This window comes from Photinus pyralis, unplaced genomic scaffold (genome assembly GCF_008802855.1).
Source record: "Photinus pyralis isolate 1611_PpyrPB1 unplaced genomic scaffold, Ppyr1.3 Ppyr1.4_LG1, whole genome shotgun sequence".
NCBI lineage: Eukaryota > Metazoa > Arthropoda > Insecta > Coleoptera > Lampyridae > Photinus > Photinus pyralis.
This window is the reverse complement of record NW_022170249.1, coordinates 1,845,377-1,865,090: the sequence shown is the minus strand read 5'-3', so window position 1 is coordinate 1,865,090 and position 19,714 is coordinate 1,845,377. Positions and strand designations below refer to the sequence as shown.

At 34.7% G+C, this 19,714-nt stretch overlaps 1 protein-coding gene across 1 annotated transcript in view; it reads right to left on the bottom strand.

Annotated features, from left to right (window-relative positions):
* LOC116173859 overlaps nucleotides 1-18,425 on the bottom strand; it is a 28,644-nt gene extending 10,219 nt beyond the window's left edge. The window contains exon 1 of the mRNA XM_031491583.1: nucleotides 18,390-18,425. The gene's annotated coding sequence lies outside the window, so the exon portion shown is untranslated. The remainder of the gene's footprint in view (nucleotides 1-18,389) is intronic.
* Nucleotides 18,426-19,714: the final 1,289 nt, after the last annotated feature.

Sequence of the window (19,714 nt, the reverse complement as noted above, 5' to 3'; positions counted from 1 at the left end):
CGTATAAAAATGTATACAGTACATATCCTTTTATATTATACTCGCTCGGAATAAATAACCAAAGGGAATTCTTTTAGTACTTTGCATGACATTATACATTCTCCACGATGGAATACGAGTTTTTCTCGCTGAATAGTTTATTTACTGAAAATATGCTGTTCTGCATTGCTCAAATACAACGTGTATGAGGTATGTTAAAAAGCTATATCATGCGCCCTTTGAAGTTTCATAATGTAGAAACGCATTTATAGCAAAAATATTCAATTTAGAAATATTTTCGAAATATATAAGTGGAATATAACAGTTGCGAACTGTTATTGAACACGATTCCGTTTTTCAACCACTTTTGTAACGAAACCAAATTCATCTATAATACCTAATCTTTCACTCAACCTAATACATTTTTTGGATTATCACAGCTGTGCTAATTTTTAAATGGCAGAACAACCAGGTTCCAAATTCTAGACAGAATAGCTTCCCACCTTAAACCAAAAAGCGCGCTTCACTCCCATTTTTTTACTTTGGTTTGTGTAATAATTAATTAATTTATTGTCTCTAAAGTCAAGCAACGTTGTTCCCGGTTAGTAGGTATTGGGATGGGTTAGAACTAGAAAACTCCGCTCGTCGTCTTTTTGTTTATTTTAACTTCATTTTTGCGCGATCGGTCATTTTTGACTATTTACCATGTGTGTTTCCATGACAGTACGTGGAATTTACCAGTTGCTATGATTACGATGACGCCAAAATTACTTACCGATCTAAAAACAGAACAGCAAAAATACTTGACGACGCCTTTTTAAAGTGCAATGTTAACAGTCTTACATTACATTTAATCTTTAATTATTGTTACATTAAACGTACAATTTGTGCTGATGTTTCGTATAGAAAGAACACGTTCTTCATTTAAACCTGAAGCAATAGAGATCAATGTGTTTGAAGATGTGCTTTCGTTTTTCTTAATACATTCCAATTACAATTTTGTTCTGTAAAATCTTCGACCTACCATTCGGCCACCGGCGAATACCTCGCTCATAAAGTCATAAAGGAAGTGCAAAACTAGCAAACTACATCAGACACAATGCACAATAAATGATTAATTTCAGTTTTGACAAACAAACTGGTTACCTAGTGATGTACACCATACCGACTTCGATCATTTCGATTTATTCTGCTCGTTAATTTCTGTGCATATTTATATTGGTTGCATAATTTTAATTTCGATCGCGCAAAAAATGTTATAAGCACGTCGAACGTTAAGAGTTACCGTTCTCAGACAATAATTGGGGTCGTCGCTCCGCTCCTCCTCCAAACAATTGTCTTCGAACGGTAAAAATCCCTTACCGTTCTCCATACTTAATATACTATTTTGCTTTGATAAAAACTACATTATATCATTGAATAAAAATAGTGTTTTTATTCAATGATTATATACACAATATGTATACACTGATATTTTTGCATTAAGACTAGAATGAAAGCAACAATCGAACTTCTCAAGCAATCACTCATCCTAAATATTAACTGCATTAAGCTGCTGATGGATTTAGGAGAATTTAATTTTTTCCAAGTGTTTAGTAATAGAACTTAACACAATTTTTTGTAAGTTAAACAAGGAAAAATTATTTCTTTCAAACAAATTTTGAGGTTGCTATTTAAAAAAAAACTTGTATGACGTCATGGTGCTAAAAACTCATATACAAAAAAGTTTTTCACAGTCTTACATCCGTTATGCATTTACATAATTTTAACGAAATTAAAATATCCGTTCTGCCGGTACAACTACTTTAAGATTTGATGCCGGTCATCCATCAGTCATATCGAGCTAATCGGACCTGTGCATTTATTCGTATGAGTCCATTAGTGCTATTTTATTTGGCTAAAATTTCAAAAAATATATCTATAAATTAAGGAAGTAGCCATTATGCAGTTGGCATTGCGCAATCTGGGCATGTGCACATTAAGCTACCGAATGCAATCGTCTTTTTGTTTATTTTAACTTCATTTTTGGTTTGATAAAAACTACATTATATACACAATATGTATACACTGATATTTCAAGATAGTTTTTTGCATTAAGACTAGAAAGAAAGCAACAATCGAACTTCTCAAGCAATCACTCATCCTAAATATTAACTGCACTAAGCTGCTGGATTTAGGAGAATTTAATTTTTTCCAAGTGTTTTGTAATAGAACTTAACACAATTTTTTTGTAAGTTAAACAAGGAAAAATAATTTCTTTCAAACAAATTTTGGGGTTGCTATTTGAAAAAAACTTGTATGACGTCATGGTGCTAAAAACTCACATATACAAAAAAGTTTTTCACAGTCTTACATCCGTTATGCATTTGCATAATTTTAACGAAATTAAAATATCCGTTCTGCCGACACAACTATTTTAGTTTTTCAACTGCGTCATTTCCAAAATATTACGCTAATCAGTACCTAAACAATTGCTAGATTTGATGCCGGTAATCCATCAGTCATATCGAGCTAATCGAACCTGCGCATTTATTCGTATGAGTCGATTAGTGCATTTGTCTTTAAACTTTGGCTAAAATTTCAAAAAATATATCTATAAATTAAGGAAGTAGACATTATGCAGTTGGCATTGCGCAATCTGGGCATGTGCACATTAAGCTACCGAATGCAAAAAGAACGAACGAAGATCTAAATATTACAGTGTCCTACTTGTAATATTTTGAGATCATTTATTAAATTATGTATCCTCGATTGTGGCATCAATTCTTCAAACTACCCTGTCCATTCTTTTCTTTCTTTACCGTACCAAGACCAGAACAAGGATCTCTTAGTCTGCCTTGTTCCCCCTTTAGGTCAGTATTCTCTTTTCTATTTTGACATTTACTAAAGACTAAGTGGTGCCTATCCGGTTTACTAATGCTATATTTCCTTTTGTTTCGTTTCTGCTAGTGTACGGGAACCCCGTGATTCACTCGACTCACTCACTCACTCAAAATTAATTTAGTTTAATTAATTAATTAATTGTAATTATTCTTTAGTGATCCATTAAATTGATCCACCACCTTTAAGTAAATGACATGTGGTATGTTACCAACTTTATAAATGTTTAGGTTAGCGGGAAATTCAAACTGTCCGCACTACTTTTGGATCACCCGGTAGTACCAGTTACGTACAAAAAATTCCTATATTTGTTACAGCTATTTTCTCTATTGAAAACGTTTTTGTTCACGTAATTCCATAACAGTGGACATACTTTATTAAATTTATTCAACCTTTAATAGTGAATGAGGGCTGAAATAAAACCAATTCTGTCTCCATCGCGAACAGCTAACTTTAATCTTATAAAATTACAGACCAACAAACCTTTATTAATCAAAACCCAGATTGCTATAAATGCAAATGGTGATCACACGTGCTGGCATTACAAATTGTGCTCGGTTATCTACTGCACCACTCACACACTCAACTAAATACAAATTCAAAAATATTACTAGCCATAATTTTAAAACTTGATAAAAACATGTGTCCTAAACTTACAATCTGAAAGGCCCTTCTCCGCCCTCTTTTAACAAAACTAACTAAACAATGAATTCAATTATCCCAAACTTGATTAAATTTTACTCGCAACTTCCTTGTAAAATAAATATCTGCGTTGGCCTAGAGCTGTATTAACAAAATCAAATACCCGACACAATTCTTGATTTAAAACGTTTTTAAGCTTTTAAAACGACGTGTAAAACTCTATTATGCTCTCTGATTATGCAATCGGGCGTCATAGACTGCTTTATATATCTCATATGACAGATATAATTGGCATTGAAAAATAAAATTCATTGTTAAATTGTTCTAAATATGAAACATCTCTAAGAATAGCCTATCTTTATTACATGGTCTAGTTGGTTACTGTGAATTGCTAGTGCACAAGTGTCCTTTTGTAGTTTGCAATTACTTTTTTGTGCAGATCTCATCTTTAGCCACGTTGCAGTTTGCCCTATGTTGCAAAAATTACACTTTTTACATGGAATAGATACTCTATTAAGTTAGATTTTAATTGCAAGGGGGTTTTGTCCTTCATTCTGGAGTACAAGTTATTAACTGTTAGAGGATTATAAAAAGTGATTTTTGATTCATCATTATCCTTACAAATATTCCTTATATTGTCGCAGATTTGTGCTATATAGGGGAACCTTTTACATCTGATTTTATTATTTGATGAGTTAGTATGTTGTACAGTAGCACTATTATGTTGGAACAAAATTCGGTGAACTAAATTTCGGGGATAATCGTTGTCCAACAGGACCTTACTAAGTAACATTAGATTTTTATGAACAAGCGAAGGGCGAACAATGTTCATAATGCGGTTTTTTTAAGCTAAGATGTTATTAAGTGTCATGATAAATGGATGATTCGAGTTATAGTTTATTATATAACGACCCGAACTAGTTGGTTTCATATACCAGTCAATCCCTAGTTTATAGTTTATGTTTCATGGTATTCCAATTAAAGGTCTCAACAAAAAGAACGGTTTTCTACCAACTACCGCCCTACTTTCTGCTTTCTTATCAACAGAGGAGATGGGGGGTTCATCCTTCATGGTACTCTAATGAAAGGTCTTAACAACAGGAATTAATTTCTAGCCTCCTCCTCGACTCCTTATCGTGAGTGGGTATACATAATTCCTTATATCTCAAGAAGAGATTGTCAGAGGATGGTACTCACAAACGGCGATTGGGACGTCTGTCTGACTGTCTATTGGTGATGTCAAAACTTTACGAGCGAATATCTCGAAAACGTTTTGTCGGTGGAAAGTACCCACAAGGCACAAAGGCAAAATAAACTGTCTGAACGAGACATATCAATTGGTGAAGTCTCCCCATTAATCATCTCTCAAGAAGAAAACATCGATAAATATAGCATGCTACTTACTACCTTATAACGCAACAATTTACTAATAGCTATTTCGGTTTTAAAAAATACGCTTTATCTGCACAAAAGTTGTGAACAATTGTAATGGGGGGGTATTTTATATATGACAACCGGGAAATCGGTAATTAAATTGGAGCCAATTGTTGGTCAGAACTCATTATTAAGATGCGACAAATCTACTGTAAACTCACCTTTCATTAGAAACGTCCCTCTATGTAATCTACGCATAAGGGGTTGGCATGGCAGCATTCAGTCTGACTGGTCGTCTCCCGCGCTCAAGGGTCATGTAAACAAATATCGCGACTGCTTAACCGCAATCCTCGCCAATTAATTAAGTAACTCACCGGGGGGCGTTGGCCCCGAACTGGCACTAAGCTCTCCTGGACTTCCGAACACTCCGGTTGGCAATTGGGGTGAATGCGTCGTTGGAGATGGCTTCCTGAAGGGATAAGATGGAGCTCATACCTATTTGGGAAAGGGTTACGCCGCGCGCACGTGTATTATTTAGGATACACATCCCGCCTTGGCCCTCTGACTAGGACCCTCGGCCAATAGATCAGTAACGTCGATCTATGTCACTCATTGCCCTACCTGGGAACGACATCCAGGTCGAGCTCACCCCCGAACTGTTTGTGTTAACAATGAGGCCTTTATGTTTCGTATTGGGTCGACACCATGATCTACTCGAGCGAGTAGATCACTCAGCGGTATAATCAACGGGAGCTACCCGCGGGACCGCGTCATAGGCACATGCACATAATGCACTCTAAAAGCCTAGGAATATATCCGGATATCTGCCAGGGGTTTTACCATAGCCCAACAACAATGCACGACCAACACGATGGCCTGCACAAGACACTCACCACCTACACGTGGGAGACACTCACCACCTACACGTGGGAGACACTCACCACCTACGCGTGGGAGACACTCACAATAAGTTATTGTGTGGTATGAGTTATTACACCAAACTCACTAACGTCCGATGCTCTACCTAGCATCCCTTATACGATCGTGACCAGAGCGCGTACGCAACTTAACTGCCTTAACACGATCCCTTAAGACCCTTGCACCCATATGTGCAGAATCGCGCATACTTGACCAGTCAGCTTGCCACATTTATCAAATAGGGGTTGCGTTGACATTTTACTTTTTCGTTATTAAGGACTACCCTAAAATATGGTTCTTACACAATTTATACTTGTTTGCAAATATTCGCTTAATTTAGTAAACTATCCTAATTGCTGTTCGAAATACTTTTCCATCTATCACTAAATCCACGTCGAAACATACAAAGACTGGCTAGTTTTTTAAGAAAATCTAACTCCAAAGCGCATTTTACAATTTTTAGGTTTAAAAACATTATAAAGGTTTTCCAAATTTACCGCTTGTTGCAAGTAAATAATTTCTTAAATTTGAAATGCACATTGAGGGTTGCGTTGGCATATTAATATAAATTTAACCCAACTTACACTATTACTTTTTGTCGATTCGGGGCGGCCGCAAAGCTCAAACTGAAAGCCCTTGCTTGTCGCTCGTTCAAGCGGAATCGAGGGAAATTGAATGCAACAGTTTTACATGCAAACCGTTGTTACAAATCTACATGAACGCTCTCTAATTTGAGTACGGAGAACGCAGTCATTTGATTGTATAGTGTTAGTAATACTCTGCAGATAGCAAATGTTTGGTCTAAACTGAGGTAACTAACTGTAGCAGCTTTGTTGCTATATCGATGGTAGACAAATTAAATTACCCTACACACATAAAAGTTAAATTTCTAGATTATTTTTGTTTGCTTGTGTAAACTTAAAAGACCGCTTGCCAACTTCCGTTAAGGCAGTAGACTGGTTTATTTATCTTCCCGCAATTTTGTTTGCAATTGATTTGGGTTGGGGATGTTGAGTAAAAGCTGTTGATGATTTATAAATAAGAAATCGCATAAAAGAATTTCTAGCTAACGCTTTTCAATCCATTTGGGGTTTATTTAGGTCACACTAACGTTTATTGATTGCCGTTAACGTAGTTTCACACTTTCTTATTTACTCAAATCGCTGTCGGTGTTCATTAGTAATCCAGGAGTATTTGTTTATGTGTAAACAACCAAGTTCCATGACCCCGTAAGTCGTTGTAGCTAGGTTACGATGTTACAGCCAATTTTTCAACTGTGTATTTGAGAAAGTGCTTATTTACTAAATGCCAATGTAAATTCAAGTAAACGATATAAACTAACTTTGCGGGTTTCTGTTTACCGTACTGAACGCAAATAGAGAAATATGAGCACATAGTGTAGGTATACAACATTTTTAGCAACACAAATGGGTGCGTGAATATACCTACTTCAATTTAAATGGAGTTGAAATGTTCGCGAATGTACCTGCCTTTGAAAACTGCAGAAGCGTAGGCGCCACTCAAACAGCATTTAAAAAACGCAATCTATTTTCAAGGCTAACGCGAAAGCTAAGAAAGTGCTGGATTAATAAAATTAACGTTGTGTTGTGTCATTCGGGTGGTTGGATCCTGACTCCGAATAGTACCTATCTAAATTATTTGATTAATATTTATTAATACGAATTTTTGATACACGTAAGCAGGAAGGCCTTTTTATACGCCGTTTTTGTGTAATCGTTTTAGTCCATCTGGCCACGGTCAATATGTGACGTTATGGTTGATTTTCTTAAAAACTGAACTAATCTGCAATCACTTAACAAAATTAAAGAGCTTTGAACACTTCAACTGGATCAATCTAACATGCACCCAAGACTTTAGCATAATTTTAAGTCTTTAACATTTAGAAACTAAGATGAATGTTTCGTTACGTTTAAGGTATACCGGTATTAGTGAAGGGAAAACCATGAAATAACAATTTAAAATGTGAAACATAGAGAGAGCGGCTTCCTGGCGAATTTGAAATTACCAACTTCTTTGTTCGTAACTCACAAATTGAAAGGGAAAGCATTTCTCTGCTCCAATCCGGTGATAAGGATCGTAATTATAGGTCGGTATCGAAATTGACTTTTGGAACAAGTTACAAGAGGTAAGGACCGAAGCAAATTGATTCCAAATACTTATCTCTCCTCGTTTTATGACAACCAATACATGACCAATTTAGAGTGGGAAGCTGAATTGTGACCGCATCTGCCTTCCAATCAGTTTAATCAGCTATTTTCTACTTTGCCATCGGTTCGCTCATCAATTTACTGCCAAATAAAAAGTAATACTTATTTGCGGGCTCTTTACGAGCTGCTCAGATTGATACTATTTTTCACTTTAAATAACGAGGGAAATTGCCTCGGCCAACTTTCGATCAACTTGAGCTTTATATCGTTAGTAAAATGCATTGATTAATAGCACCTCTCGCTCCGCTTTCTACCTTTATTATTTATTTACGTCTTAATTTATACACCTTCAATTTGAAGAGCTAACTTTTTACGTGCTCAATTCGTGGCATTTTAAAAAAGCTGGCAATTTTAGGCAGTGGTTTATGTAAGGGATTATAAGGTATTAATATGTCAATTACACGCGTGAGTGGAGCTTTTTATATTCTTTATTTAACGCTTGGTGCCAGCTTGTTTCAACTTTTTTGCGGCAAATTTATAGGCGTTTTTTTAGTATTTACATTTTAGTTAATTCCCAACCTCAACGGCATTCACTTTGCGGTTCTTTGTTATATGGAGGTGTTTGCTTGTGAAGTTGTTTCCCGCAATTTCTTGTTGCCTAAAACTAAACCCTAGCATAAAATAGTGTCTATTAGATTTCCCTAATGAGCTCCTTCGTAAATCTTTGCATAAGAAATGCGATAAATATAATTACATCCTTAATTTAGTTTTTGTTGCACAGTAGGCCTTTTTCCTCCCCTTTTATCCATTAGTTTTTATTCGCGGTGGGTAATAATTCATGGCGAACTTTATAAAAGAGATTACGAGAGGGTTTTTGGTTTTTCTACTGATGAACGCAAATATGTAAATTTAAATTGTTAAACCTTGAAGATCCGCACAAAAGCCGTTATTTTAAAAAGCGCACGGTTTATACATCATAATTTGGGAAAGTATTCGAAAATCAATTGAAATGAAAATGAACGATTTGTTTATATTAAAAGTTCATAAATGCGGTAAATCTGTTTTCAAAATTCTACTAACCCATTAATCCAAGCAGGATTAAGTGTATCTGTGCAATTCAAAATGTAATAAACCGAAGTTGGTAATAAAATTTCGCGCAAATTTATTTTCAATTTTCACATATTTTTTTTGTGAACCTTTTTTATAGAACCACACTGTCCAGGAGTGATTTTTAAAGTTTGATTACGGCAATCGAAATCTTCTATCGGCCTCTTGGATGACCACGCGGAAAAACAAAGTGGATGACTATAAAAAACCTCAAAATAGTTTCATTAGGAATATACGTCGAAACGCAAATTATTTAGATCTAAATGTATAATCCTCAAGCTTCACTTTCGTATTTTGACCACGTTAAAATTGAGAAAATGCTAACGCTAACTTGAGCCGAGAAATCGTCAAAACGTATTAGCTCCCTAAAGGCACAGCGTAATTTATTCATTTTGTGTATACAGAGGGTGTCGCAACGGTTTATGCACCATAAGAATTTCAATGGTAATTCATTTATATTGAAATATTTTCTCCCCTAATTATTTTACCGCAAAGTTGTAAATAAATTTGTTGTAGATTGTAAAATTGTGCGTTTATTCATGTGCTCATTGTTTTGGTTGTGGGAAATCGGAGAAATTAAGGAAAGTGTAAATTAAAATTATAGTTATACATCTAATTTTTGTTTCAATAATTTCACGTCACGTCACGTTGCAGTGAAATTATTGAAACAAAAATGTGATTTTTAGGCAAATACTAAATTCTAATTTATCTCTTTCTTTCGGTTTCCCGAAATGAAAAATAATAAATGAGGACATGAGCAGACGCAGAATTCTTCAAGCGACAAGAAATCTATTTTGCCCTAAATTAATTAAGGGAGAAAATAGAAAATAGATTAATCTCGGTGCAAAAAGCTGATTTAAAGTCTTCAACGAGACGTAGTACTGCGTAGATTGTGGCAAAAAGCGACGCTTGTTTTCTTAACGTTCGATTTAAAGAGGAACCCTTCTTCCGATAATAAAAATTATAACAACCAATCATACACAGTTGACAACAAACCTATCCTACTACCGAAAGTTATTAGGCCAAAAAAAATAGACGTAGAAAATTTTTACAAATCAATTAGTTATCAGACATTAAGAGATAAATCCAAAGTTAAATTCCAGAAAAAATAAAATTTCATCTCTCCCAACTACACAGAAAAGACGATAATTCGCATCTAACTGTCAATTAAGTTCAGCATTTAAATTTGATAACAGATAAAGACCCAACAATTCCCGGAACTTTCTACGTTTAAATAAAATGTAGGTACACAAAAACAACCTTGGCCGCCCTTCTCGTAAACAATAATCTCCATGCCGTTACATAGACCAACGACAATTAATAAAATTTAATTATGAATGTTAATTACACAAAAAGGAAACCGCCCGTCACAGGAATACTAATAATCAATTATCAATTTGCTGTAGAATCAACATTTTTCATGAATCGTATAAGTTACATTTCACACAATTAAATAAAAAGTAGGTATACGAAAACTGACTTACTAATATTGAAAAAAAAAAAAATATGCGTACTGATTAAGTTCCATGCCATTTTTGTATGTGTGATTAATCTATATAGGTTAGTTTTATTTGTAAATCTATTTGTCGCTTTCCATGTGAGAAACAGCGTAAACCAACCGTATAATAATTTGTAGTAAGCGAACAAATAACGATTTTATAAAATGATGGAATTTAACAATTCAACCGGAAGCTACAATGACAACTGTCCTTTCCACAATATCACGAAAGGTTACAGCTGTTGCTCAATCTTTAATTTAATGAGAGGTTAAATTTTCTTGCGATGTACTTAATAAAGGGAATTTAATTAAAACAAACTTTGAGGTGTAGTCTTCAACTTTGGGGTAATGGGATTTGGACATTTTCATTAAGTTTATTATTATATAATTTTACATTGCCATCGTTCTTTAATGTCGGTACTTTCCACAGTGTATTCTAATTTTTCTATACATCACTCGGATCAAGTGCAACTGCATGGATTACTTTCTTATCATTGAAGATGGAAATTAAGTTCAGGGGTCTATATTGAACAAAAGTTTCCCTTACCTTTTCTACACCTTTCCGAATTAATTTCCCCACCACATTACCGAAACAAAACAACAGTCAAAGGCGTTAACTAAAGCGCAGCAATCGCGGAGAAAAGACCTGGATTAGTGCAGAAGAAGAAGGCGAGGTGGAAGAGCGCGAGGAAAATCACTTCAGGACGGCGATCGCGGGGCTGGAAAAACGCTAGCTGAAATGCGTTGTTACATTTAGACTTCTGTATCATTATTACTTATTTCAAAACAGGAGACTATCAAACGACCCTTGTCTTTTATGATGACATCATTTGGAGCGATGACGTTATCACCTTTTTTCAAATGGAGCTCCCAGTATTTTATGGGTTTTTACATTCCTCCAAATAGTACTTTTTAAAATGATACCTACAAGATTCTTTACTCTAACGTGATCTGTTTTCTCGAAAACCCTTTGAAGATTTGCCGAAATGTGTAAAACGAGTTGTCAAGCCGCTTTTATTTGAAACATTTTTTAATATAACAGGTTGACCTATTTTATTTATTGCTCAATAACTCTTACATAGCACAAAATTATAAAAGTTCAAATTGTAACTCCATTTTGATCTAAAAAATTAGAGTGATCACTCAAGATTTTAAAAAATGTCCTAGGGCGGGTTGGGAAACATACTGGGTGATTCTCAAAAGTGGTTCGTCCCTGTTATAATATGTGTAGTTTTTAAGATAAAGGAATGAAATCTGACATATGCCACATTTGTACTTTTTTTGGGAGTTCAATTGTTGTTTGTCACTTCCGGATAATCCGGATTTTCTATTTTATTAATTTCGATACAACGTCTGATTACAAATGACACTCCACTTGTAACACACACATTTTTCATAGTTTACTTAAAACTATTTGAAATGGTTTCAAAAACTCTAGATAAAAACTAACCTTCTGGAAAAGCGTGACAATAGAGCTTAACCGGCAAAGAACATCCCCAATTTACCAATGTCATTTCTTCATCTTAAAAAGTAAAAAAGAGGAGAGCTGGTTTTTAAAATCACCCGGTATAGGTGAAACGTGGTGGTTGTGGATTTCTCGTTGCGAAACAGTTGAAAAAATGTTTCACTATTAAAGGTTTCCCCAAGATAAATTAATACATAGGCAAATCAAATATAAATATTGCTTTTTAACGCTCCGTAGATGAAGTTATAAGTGGCGAGACATCTTGATAAACCTTCGGGGTAACGGTAGCGATTGGATATAAATTTTTCTCGAATTTTCATTGCAAATGTGATAGACTTTGACTTTAAGGGTACATCTGTTTGAGTTTTGAATATTATTGGACATTGTAGGGTGTCGACATTTAGATGGTCATTTGTAGTGGAATTTCACTAATAAAATTCAGTCTTTTTAATAGCTATACAATAACGTTACGGTTCTCAGTTCATCATAAAGTTAAAATCACCGTAAAGCCTTTTGAGTCAGGTTTTTCTGGAAAGAGATAAGATTAATTAATAACGAAGCTAGAAATAGGTTGGATTGGTAGAACCAAAGAACTTTAACCAATGAAAACTAATGGCTGCATTCATTATCACTTCGCCATTGTTAGAGATTCTCGATTTTGACTTTGAGCAGACAGTTTCGGTTCCCCGTAATAAAAACTTTTCGTTAGTTATCAAAAAGCGGACATTTGCCCTCATAAAAAGCGATTGTTCCCAGTCGAAGTGATTAAGTTAATTCGCAGATTTTCGGAATTTTATATTACGTGGAATAGCAGCTTAAACAAAAGTAAAACCACGTTTGCAGGTGTTTGAACCGGAAAAAAACAATGACGTACAAAGGATTACGTGAGATAATAAACTGAGGGGCTTTAAAGTTTCCGTTAACTTGTGATAACCCACCCTGATGGTTAGGCAACACACATTTACATCCGAAACAAAAATATAATATGCTCTGTATATAACCAACGACGGTTTTGCGCAGATGCCGTATACTAGGGGATTTTCGTAAGGAAGCTAGGGGAGAATGGAGAGAAGATGGCGACGAGGCCGACGGAAGGCACACGCTTTCCCGGTTTTTTTGATTATTCTTGATTATTTTTGGTGGTGGTGTTTTGAAGATGTATTTACAGGTAGTAACCATTTTATTCTTTCTTGTACTACATATTTAATCATTGAATTTCTTGCCACAATGTGATATTTACATTTTGCTGATTTTGCATAAACTACGATATCTGAATCATGGCGTACTCCATGCCTTTGTTTCGTGTACCGTTAGATGAATCATGTTTGTGTCATATTGTACAGATGATTATGCCATTATTTTGTTTAATTAAGTAATTTACTTCTGTTATTCATGAGGAGTTGATTATCGGTGTGATGTTGCTCTGTTCGATTGACCCGTAACAATTCCGTGAGGGAAGCACCTAATACAGTTTGATTGTTCGCTGTATCTGTTACTTTCTGTTTCGTGGCTCGCTACAGTTCTTGTGCGTTAGCTATACGAAGGGGGGCTCTTTTATTTGATGTTTCGATGTTTGTGTGTGCGAGTGGGTCATTCTGTCTCCGTGGAGTAGGTACCTAATGCAGTTAGATCTTTCGCTGTATCTGTTGCCTACTCGTCTCGTGCGGATTGTAGTTCTTAACATCTTAGCAATACGAGTGGGGGCCCTCTCATTTACATTTCCTCTATTTAAAATATGTTCTGTTTGAGCGATAATCGATTTTCACCTGAATACTTGCTATTGACCAATGGCATTCTCACATGTACTTTTCGTGTTAAATTAAATTATGTTAACGGAAGGCTGGAGTAGAGCCACACCATTTACATGTTTCCTATGTACATGCAATTTGTTTATTTGACGAGTTGTGTTATTTCTATTGATCGTACAGGTATTTTGATGTGTTTTTGTACTGAATTGATTTATCATGTTTTCCACTGCATTTATGATGTCTTGTGTATTTTGTTTTTATGAACTTTTAATTGCATTTGATTTGATTATCTGATTTTTATCATACCATTTGAGATGTCTTATTTATGTGTATTTTCTCTTGCATTTTATTGCTGTAGGTGATTTATTTTATGTATTTGTATGGCCTATGCCAGGGTTTTAGTCCCGTAGAAGGTTTCCCTGGCATGGTCTTGTGTGTGCGTTAATATATTTATTTGATCTTGTCATTTCTTACGCACAAAAGTTCTGTCTTTTATTTAATTCCCTTCCCGATTGTGTCTCACGTCCCAACACATAAAAGAACCAATTACACAACGTAGGAGTCCATTCGTTCCACCCATATCGAGCCGACTGTCATCCAAATTCAAAAGTGCCGCGAGACTACCATCGTTTCGACTTGAAAGGTAGGTGGCTCTGCTTGTAGTTTTTGCCAGAGTTGCCAACCGTAAGTATAGGGTAAGTCAACGTTTTCCGTGTCGGCTTGATAGACCCCCCCCTAGGAACATTACAAACTGGAAAGTTACGTGCATAAAATAAACAAAGACGGCTTTCTTTAAACGAACAGAGTAAATCTGTCAATTAGCGGATTCGCGAGAAAAGACTTTGTATCACCATCGTGACAAAATAAACTGAAAACGTATTTAAATCTATGTAACATTGCGAAAATTGTAACACACAACTGTTATAAAATTTTATTAGCCAAAGGAAAGTCTATTGGAAAGCTTAAAAAACCTAAATCATATCACTATTTTTTGTATCACTATTGCCAGAGAAAAGTCATTTTACACTTGCAAGTAAATCAAATGCCAAATCGAGTTAACGGTAACTCAGGATCGAGGAATTTTCCTGTACCTAGATGTCTTAGATTCATCGAGAGAAAAAAAATTGTAGTACAAGGTTGGTCTGTATTTAATTTTTTATCTATCAAACAGTCAGATATCCTTAACCGAGATTAAAGAGAATTATTTGTAAGTCATAACAAATTTTAAAGTAAAATTCATACTGGATCTAACTAAATTTGGTTATAAATGTAAATTTTGACTTTTAGCAACTCTTTAATTTGGACTATCCACAAAATGTCATTTGTATTTAAACGATTTGGCTCTAAAAATTTCATTAATAAATAATTTACCAAATTTTTGGGTCTTTTGTAATAATTAATTATTTGTCAAATAAATTGCAAATAAAAAATTCATTTAAATGTATGTCTTAGAGGTATTATGTGATATAAAAGTGGCCACTGTTGGCTATACGGTAGTAAAATAGTATATTGTTAACCAAGGACCAGGAGTGAGTTTTCGTAATCTAAATCAAATACTTTGTACACACTTCTTGGGTCCATAACCTGGTGGAATTAATTATGAACGATCCTCGAGATCGTTTATAATTTTGTATTGCTATCTGTCTATCTGTCCGTCCGCCTTTCTTTAGAAACGTCTGATCGCTTTGAAAATTGGTACATATGTTCTTAAGGATATAAGAAAGGTCGCTGTTGTTTTTCAGCTACGTAGTTGTAAAAAGGATGGACGCGTGAAGATCTCAAGGATCGTTTGTTATTTAGTCGCATCGGATTTTTACTTATAGTGACAACTGACTGGTTGACGGTCGTGTTTATGAAAAATTTGTTAACGCTGCCTTGGTAAAAAGCCACACGCGATTTTGCTCTCGTCAGTAAAAATATTGTACGGCAAGTGATGAAAAAATCCAGTGCCTTTCCATAAGTCCTTCAAGGAATCGATAAAGGTAATGCTTGTTGAATTAATTAATCTATAAAATACAATATGAATTCAGGAAAGTTTGGTAAATGCATTCGTATTGAATCTAAAATTGCTTTTCAGGTCATATATTAGATATTGTCTGCAATGAAATATGTTATGTATTTAAACCTTCTATTGTGTGTTTGGAAATAGAACTCTGAAAATGTTAATCAGATTACTGCAAACGTAAAGTAACAGTGTTTACATTGCTATTGTAGATTTATAGCGAATGTTTTAATGAATATAATCTCCACTTGACGCAGAACTTTTAATTAACATCACGAATGCATAACAAAAAATGATTTTCTCGTATATACTTTCAGGTATTAAAAATAGTAGTGTAGGTATTATGCACCGACGAATTAAAACCACATTTAGTGACTCCATCCGATATTCACTGAATATTCTAAATATTACCCCACTAAAGCGGAAGTCCATCACATTACTAATTGGTAATTGCAGAAGAATAGAAATTGGTCCGTGTTGATATATCCAGTATGCAAGGGTAGGCGTAACGTGAGTAATTACATTTATGAAAATGCGGTCCTGAATAGTATATTTTCTTTTTAACGGCATAAATAAATTTCACGTCCCTTTATAAAAAGATTTTCTTCAAACGCGCTTGTGAAAATGAGGTTTTGGATAGAGTTCCGTAACGTCATTTCATTTTCACCGAGATCTTCCTTCACATGTTTACAACAAATGCAAAATCTTGCAGTTAAAATTTGCAAATGTTATTGCTTAATCCTAAGTTGGATGCACTCATTTTATAATTAAGTGTAAGCACAAGTATGCAAATCCGCAAACGAAATTTACATGTCAACTTGGGTTAAATACGAATACTCCCCATATCCATGTTTTCAAATTTAAATGCGCGAAAAGCGAGGAGCAAATGTGATTACGTTATTAGTGATATTCGCGGTGTATTCTGACGTGGGTTATTAGCTGTCAATGCAAGTTAGTACCCCATTTTTCAACTGGGTGGAATTGAAATTATAAAGTTAGTATCTATACGATAATTGGCAAAGTACAAGGGCGTATAAAGTGTCCAAGCGAGCGTGTTTAAACTTAATTACACCTGTACATAAGTATAAATTGTAACATTATTTAAATTTTGATCTGTAAAAATAGGACGAAAGAAAGATGTCAAGCCCCCGATAATTAGATCTGAAGTAAATTGAATTCATTGGGCAAAAAATGTAATTGTCTCTACATAATAATCAGCGGAATTGAAAATGGTCGTAATCGAGTTATTAATCTTTTTAAAATTGCGCAAGATTATTTTGTAATTGACAATGTATCCCAATAGCAACCAAAATTGTGACATTGAATATAAATTCGTTAAACATTACCTATGGACCTTTTGTATGTCATATTCTCTGTGACCTTTTCAGTAAATGTATTTTGTATTTGATTTTACTAAACTAAATTAAAATGGCACCGCCACGTTACAAAGAACGTACATGCTAATATGCCTCAACTAATTTTCCATCTGTGGCAGATATAGGAATTTTCTTAGATCAAGTTCGAGTATGCTGCCGGCTACTCCGAATTAGGTTTTCCTGCAGTTTTCCTGATTCGTAAGGTACATATCGGAGGAGTATAATAGAACAACTTTAGACCTTCTGTACAGGCACTTCTAAAAAGCATTATGCGGGTCTGTCTGTAATTGGACAAAAGCCTATTGAGGGCCCAGAACAAGAGGGACAATAAATAAATAAATAAATGGAGTTATTTGAATTATTTAGTTCAGTCTAGTCGCCGTTATTTGACGATTTGAAGTTTGCGTCGTCCTCATATTAGTGGTCGACGTTTAAGTTCTTTCGAAGTAAGGAGTACACTGAAGATTACCATCAATACCTACAATTAAGAAACTAGCGTACTGATCGATACGCGGAAAATACGCTAAAGTTACTCTACAAGCGCCTGCACAGCTAGCTCAAATAAAAGACGAGTACTGACAAAATACGAAAAGATTATGATCCTGCCAGGGCTTTTAATCTCGATATAGACGAAACTGGATTTATTTTTATTACTGATGTAAAATGGGCCCCTTGATGATGGAAAAACTTCCTTTAAAAGATACTGGTAAAGACAAACACATTCGCTTAAACTTAAACTTAAACATTCACTTTTAAATTACCGAATAAATCCTTTAAACAACTCTCTATATATCTTCTACAACAACTGTACAACTGGAAAGAGTCAAGATGGCTGTCTTGTAACCAAAATACGATTAACTACCGCTCATTGCGATACGCCAAAAGCGTCCACCACAAAAAAGCAACGATTAGCGCGCGTCTTTTGTAAATAGAACAATTTCTCTTTCCGTTTCACTTCCAACTGCGTCTTCGAATAAATTAAACACCCGTGTTCACTACGGCGAAAAAACCTGCGATACGTGCTTATCTTGAAACTAATTAGCCTACGCAGCGATAACGCTCTTATCGCAATGAACGGAGATAACATGAGACAACTTTAACAAATCATTTCACCCAATTCTATCTGAACAATAAAGTAAACAAATTAAAAGGCGATTAGTTAAAGAAAACCACATCATTAAATAAATAATTCTAAATAAAATCAGCAATGATTTAAAATTCGAATAACATACCGAAATTTGCGACCAACATTTAACATCAAAAATTAATGAAAGTTGCACATACAAAACTCGTCAGTAAAATGACATTACCTGACTCGGAAATGAAAGTACTCGGCCCCTAAGGGGCCTCGTATACATGGTAGGTATAAGTTAATTGTTTTCCTTTTCATGCATGGTGCTGTTTCTATGGTAACGTAGCAATAACCTTGACATTAAGTGAAAAATAAAATAAATTGTTGTATTTCCACAACACTCTTCTTTCGGGAAATAGGAAAAGGAAAAGTAAAATCCGCTCTAGCGATAATGGCGCCTACTAAGTCGAACAATGACCTAACATTTTCACGTGTGAAGAACGACATGATTTTTTCAGCCAATTTATGAATGTTTTCACCAACATTCTTATCAACTTTTTTGATACGTACGTATGGATCACCGAAGCAGATTGTAATGATATCAAATTTAAAAATGACGAAAAAGCGTAACTTAAACTGATTAGGTGAGTATCACCAGATGTTTTGACTGTACTTTTGCAGTAAAGCTTTTTTTGCTATTAAATAGTCATAAATGTAATTTTTTCGGTATAGTTTGCAACAAAATATTTTTATTGATAGCGATAAATGCTGAAATGAGAAAATAAAAAAATGCTTATTCATCAAAATCAAGATCGTAATAAATAAAACCTATGTGATAAATCTCGGGCCCTGACTCGTATCCACTCATCTGTTCACAACACAATTATACAGTGGAAACAAGAGACACAAACAAAACTTCTCAAGCCAAATTTATCTACAAAACCTCCACACAGCAGTATTATTGTACGCGGTAACTTTCTTTTGATTACAAACGTTTTTTAGAAAGTTGTAACTCACACTTTATTACCTGATTAATAACGGCTTAGGTATTTACGATGTTACGATCACGTAGAGTTCGTTTACCTATTAGACACAACAGTGGTCATTTTAGAATTGTTATCGTTCTCATAAATGAAGCCTCTCTTCTAAAATGAAATAACTGAAAAAAACAAAGAACGAACACGACATACTCTTGCAGGTATCTCGTATCCAAAATGCTATGTGTTGTCGTCTTTACTAAATAAAAACTAAACACCCATAAATGAACCCGGCCTAGCCTTTCAGTGCGGATTCTTTAAAATAAACACAATGATACCTATCGAAGAAAATTTTCTTTCTAAACACTGAATTAATTTTAATTGAGGGTTGATGTGGACACTAGGGAGTTATCTTTTAAGAAAGCGTAAAAATCGAAGCAAGAAAAACTTAAACCTCTGGGATAGTATGCAATCTATTTTATCGTAGCGTCAACGTATCCACTTACTC